Source organism: Puntigrus tetrazona, unplaced genomic scaffold (genome assembly GCF_018831695.1).
Source record: "Puntigrus tetrazona isolate hp1 unplaced genomic scaffold, ASM1883169v1 S000000003, whole genome shotgun sequence".
In the NCBI taxonomy this organism is placed as follows: Eukaryota; Metazoa; Chordata; class Actinopteri; order Cypriniformes; family Cyprinidae; genus Puntigrus; species Puntigrus tetrazona.
In genome coordinates, this window is record NW_025047683.1 from 2,886,445 (window position 1) to 2,891,996 (window position 5,552).

Genomic DNA, 5,552 nt, shown 5'->3' on the forward strand with positions numbered 1-5,552 from the left:
GTACCCGCCGGGGGTTGGCAAAGCAAAGTCTTTCAGAGGCTCGCGGCCTCGGCCCCCACCCCGTGCCAAGGGGGTGGGGCGCTCGCGGTAGGTTGCTCAAGCCTCCGCGCGGGGTGCGTCAAGCCTCCCAGAGAGCGGCGTTCCCTTCTCGCGGATCCCTCTCTCGCGCCGTCTTAGGTTTTTGTGCGGTTCTTTTGCCGTCTTGGATGTTTTGGCGGCAGACCTCTCGGGCCACGGCCGCTGGAACATAAGTAAAATAGGATGAGAGTTTTTACCCGGACAGGCGCCCCTCGCCAGCGGGAGAGACTTTGAACCCACGGTCCCGGAGGCCGTGCGGGTACCCGCCAGGGCCCCGGCTCGGCCCCGCCGCTGGAAAGCAGGGGGCCCGCCCGAGTGTGCAGCGACAGTCAAGTTCTCTCGGATCTCTCTCTCTCTCTCTCTCCGCCTTAGGTTTTTGTGCGGTTCTTTTTGCCGTTTTGGGTTTTTCGCGGCAGACCTCTCGAACCCACGGCCGCTGGATCATAAGTAAAATAGGATAGAGGTTTTTTTACCCGGACAGGCGCTCCTCCTTCGCGGGAGAGACTTTGAACCACGGTCCCGGAGGCCGTGCGGGTACCCGCCAGGGCCCGGCTCGGCCCCCGCGCTGGAAAGCAGGGGGCCCGCCCGAGTGCAGCGACAGTCAAGTTCTCTCAGATCTCTCTCTCTCTCTCTCTCTCTCTCTCCGCCTTAGGTTTTGTGCGGTTCTTTTTGCCGTTTTGGGTTTTGGCGGCAGACCTCTCGGGCCACGGCCGCTGGATCATAGAGTAAAATAGGATAGAGGTTTTTTTACCCCGGACAGGCGCCCCTCCTTCGCGGGAGAGACTTTGAACCACGGTCCCGGAGGCCGTGCGGGTACCCGCCAGGGCCCGGCTCGGCCCCCGCCGCTGGAAAGCAGGGGGCCCGCCCGAGTCAGCGACAGTCATGGCGCTCGCGGTAGGTTGCTCAAGCCTCCAGCGGGGGTCGTCAAGCCTCCCAGGGAGCAGCGTTCCCTTCTCGCGGATCTCTCTCTCTCGCGCCGTCTTAGGTTTTTGTGCGGTTCTTTTGCCGTCTTGGGTTTTTGGCGGCAGACCTCTCGGAACCCACGGCCGCTGGATCATAGAGTAAAATAGGATAGAGGTTTTTACCCGGACAGGCGCCCCTCCGCCGCGGGAGGAGACTTTGAACCACGGTCCCGGAGGCCGTGCGGGTACCCGCCAGGGCCCGGCTCAGCCCCCGCCGCTGGAAGCGGGGCCGCCAGTCTGCAGCGACAGTCAAGTTCTTTTTTTTTTTTTTTTCTTCGCGCTCTGCGCTTCCGCTTCGGTGCTCGGGAGAGGCGCGCCCGGGCCGCCCGGCCTCTGCCGCGCACCGGGCTTGAGGCGGGGAGGTGGGCTAGGCCTCCCGCCGGGGCGGTTCGCTTTGGATCGGGCGGGCGATAATGATCCTTCCGCAGGTTCACCTCACGGAAACCTTATTACGACTTTTACTTCCTCTAGATAGTCAAGTTTGATCGTCTTCCCGGCGCTCCGCCCAGAAGCCCAGCGAGGGCCCGGCGGGGCGGTCCGAGACCTCACTAAACCATCCAATCGGTAGTAGCGGCGGGCGGTGTGTACAAAGGGCAGGGACTTAATCAGCGCGAGCTTATGACCCCGCGCTTACTGGGAATTCCTCGTTGATGGGAAATAGTTTCAATCCCCAGTCCCGATCACGGCGGGGTTCAGCGGGTTACCGCGCCTCTCGGCGCAGGGTAGACCTGCGCTGATCCGCCCATTAATGGGCGCGTGCAGCCCGGACATCTAAGGGCATCACAGACCTGTTATTGCTCCATCTCGCGTGGCTGAGCGCCACTTGTCCCTCTAAGAAGTTTTTGGCGCCGACCCAAGTGGCGCGCCACTACTATTTAGCAAGCGAGTCGTTCGTTATCGGAATGAACCAGACAAATCGCTCCACCAACTAAAACGGCCATGCACCACCACCCACAGAATCGAGAAAGAGCTATCAATCTGTCAATCCTTTCCGTGTCCGGGCGGGTGAGGTTTCCGTGTTGAGTCAAATTAAGCCGCAGGCTCCACTCCTGGTGGTGCCCTTCCGTCAATTCCTTTAAGTTTCAGCTTTGCAACCATACTCCCCGGAACCCAAAGACTCGTGGTTTCCACTTGCGCTGCCAGCGGGTCATGGGAATAACGCCGCCCGGATCGCGGGTCGGCATCGTTCTGGTCGGAACTCTGACGGTATCTGATCGATCTTGAACCTCCGACTTTCGTTCTTGATTAATGAAAACATTCTTGGCAAATGCTTTCGCTTTCGTCCGTCTTGCGCCCGTCCAAGAATTTCACCTCTAGCGGCGTAATCACGAATGCCCCGGCCGTCCCTCTTAATCATGGCTCCGGGTTCCAGAAACCCACAAAATAGAACGAGTCCTATTCCATTATTCCTAGCTGCGGTATTCAGCGGCGGCGCTCGACCTGCTTTGAACACTCTAATTTTTTCAAAGTAAGCGCTTTGGGCCCCTCGGACCGGACACCCAGCCAAGGGCATCCGGGCGCCTCGAGGCAGGGACCTGGGGCGAGGCGGTGGCTCGCCTCTCGGCGGACCGCCAGCCAGATCCGAGATCAACTACGAGCTTTTTAACTGCAGCAACTTTAATATACGCTATTGGAGCTGGAATTACGCGGCTGCTGGCACCAGACTTGCCCTCCAATGGGTCCTCGCCCATGTGTGTTTAAGATCGCTCATTCCAATTACAGGGCCTCGAAAGAGACCTGTATTGTTATTTTTCTTTCGTCACTACCTCTCCGAGTCGGAAATGGGTAATTTGCGCGCCTGCTGCCTTCCTTGGATGTGGTAGCCGTTTCTCAGGCTCCCTCTCCGGAATCGAACCCTGATTCCCCGTCACCCGTGGTCACCATGGTAGGCGCCTGATGTACCATCGAAAGTTGATAGGGCAGACACACTCGAATGAATCGTGCGCGCGCGCCTTGAAGAGGCGGCGATCGGCCGAGTTATCTAGAGTCACCAAAGGTACCGGGTCCGGGAGGACGGATCCCCCCGGGGGGCCCGGATGGGTTTTGGATCTGATAAATGCACGCGTCCCTAGCCTCCCGCCCCCCGCGAGGAGAGGCGGTCGGCCCGGTCGGCGCTCGTTTGCATGTATTAGCTCTGGAATTGCCACAGTTATCCAAGTACCGGGTGGAGCGATCAAAGGGACCATAACTGATTTAATGAGCCATTCGCAGTTTCACTGTACCGGCCGTGTGCACAGACCTGCATGGCTTAATCTTTGAGACAAGCATATGTTACTGGCAGGATCAACCAGGTAACCCCTGTGGGTCGTAGGGACCAACCGGCCTTGAGCGCGTTTTTGCCTACACACGGGTCTCAGTCCGCCTGAGGAGGGGGCCTGGGCAGACCCCGCTTGGACCCTCGGCTAAGACCGGCCGCTCATAGGGGCGACGCGCGGCTCGAACCTTCCCCCGGCGGGGGTCGCCGTTTTTCGGGGTGGGTGGCCGCTGGGATCGCGGCCGACGCTCGGAAAAGTGTGTTTCACGGGGACGGGGGGGTACCCGCCGCGGCGTCGCCGGGACGCGTCGCGTTCTGCCCCTCCGCCCGCGGTGACGGACCTCTGCGCTCTGACCGGCCGTCTAGGCCTCCCTCCGAAGGGTTCGGCGCCTTCCCTCGGGCTGAGGGGGGCCTGCTCGTAACGAACGTCCAAATTGCCCGGGCGCGGCGTGCTGTCAAAGCCCAAACGTAAACCCATTGCACGCCGTGCCCCTGCCAGGCACTCCCGACCCATAGCGGCCAGCGGGGCTGGCCGGGTGGGGTCCTAGGCTAGGGCGCGCTTTCGCGCTCCAATCGATCACGTTTCGGGCCGAGGGGGACGCTCTCGCCGTCGAACGTCCTCTCTCTCGGCGTCTGTGTCCGTGTTTCAGGTGAAGCGTTCGATAGCTCCCTCGCCCCGGAGCTTCAGAAAGATTGCGTTCAAAACCTAAGTCGATATGGACTTAGTCGTTTTTTCGACTTTTTTTTTCGCTCAGAGACTAAGTCCACAAAAACACGCGTTCACCGAAATCGTGTACCCATGTAAAAGTTGCTCCTGTGTAGCGGCCACCTCCAGGGTCGCGGGAAAATTTGAATCATGCCCGGGAGGAGGCCTCTCGGTCGGCCTGACTCGGAGCCTCGGAGGTATGGAAGTCGGACCTTTCCCGAAGTTGGACTTAGTGCAATTTTGAAGCGAAAATCATCCAGGCGCTTCATCCGACCGATCGAGTCGGGTTAAGTCGCGCCTTCGGACGCTTTCCCAATCGACCCCCGCCGTCCTGGAGAATTTTTTCGTTCAAAACCTAAGTCCAAACATCCAGGCGCTTCATCCGACCGATCGAGTCCGGGTTAAGTCGCCTTCGGGCGCTTTCCCACTCGACCCCCGCCGTCCTGGAGGAAATTTTTGCGTTCAAAACCTAAGTCCAAACATCCAGGCGCTTCATCCGACCGATCGAGTCCGGGTTAAGTCGCCTTCGGGCGCTTTCCCACTCGACCCCCGCCGTCCTGGAGAAATTTTTTGCGTTCAAAACCTAAGTCCAAACATCCAGGCGCTTCATCCGACCGATCGAGTCCGGGTTAAGTCGCCGCCTTCGGGCGCTTTCCCACTCGACCCCCGCCGTCCTGGAGGAAATTTTTTTTCGTTCAAAACCTAAGTCCAAACATCCAGGCGCTTCATCCGACCGATCGAGTCCGGGTTAAGTCGCCTTCGGGCGCTTTCCCACTCGACCCCGCCGTCCTGGAGAAATTTTTGCGTTCAAAACCTAAGTCCAAACATCCAGGCGCTTCATCCGACCGATCGAGTCCGGGTTAAGTGCGCCTTCGGACGCTTTCCCACTCGACCCCGCCGTCCTGGAGAAATTTTTTCGTTCAAAACCTAAGTCCAAACATCCAGGCGCTTCATCCGACCGATCGAGTCCGGGTTAAGTCGCCTTCGGGCGCTTTCCCACTCGACCCCCGCCGTCCTGGAGAAATTTTTTGCTTTCAAAACCTAAGTCCAGACATCCAGGCGCTTCATCCAGCCGATCTCGGCGGGTTAAATCGCGACTTCTCGGGCGCTTTCCCCTCGACCCCGCCACCCTGGAGGATTTTTTTGCTTTCAAAACCTAAGTCCAAACATCCAGGCGCATATTTCAGGCGATCTCGGCGGGTTAAGTCGACTTTCGGGCGCTTTCCCCTCGACCCCGCCACCCTGGAGATTTTTTTGCTTTCAAAACCTAAGTCCAAACATCCAGGCGCATATTTCAGGCGATCTCGGCGGGTTAAGTCGCGACTTCTCGGGCGCTTTCCCACTCGACCCCGCCGTCCTGGAGAAATTTTTGCTTTCAAAACCTAAGTCCAAACATCCAGGCGCATATTTCAGGCGATCTCGGCGGGTTAAGTGCGACTTCCCGGGCGCTTTCCCACTCGACCCCGCCACCCTGGAGGATTTTTTTGCTTTCAAAACCTAAGTCCAAACATCCAGGCGCATATTTCAGGCGATCTCGGCGGGTTAAGTCGCG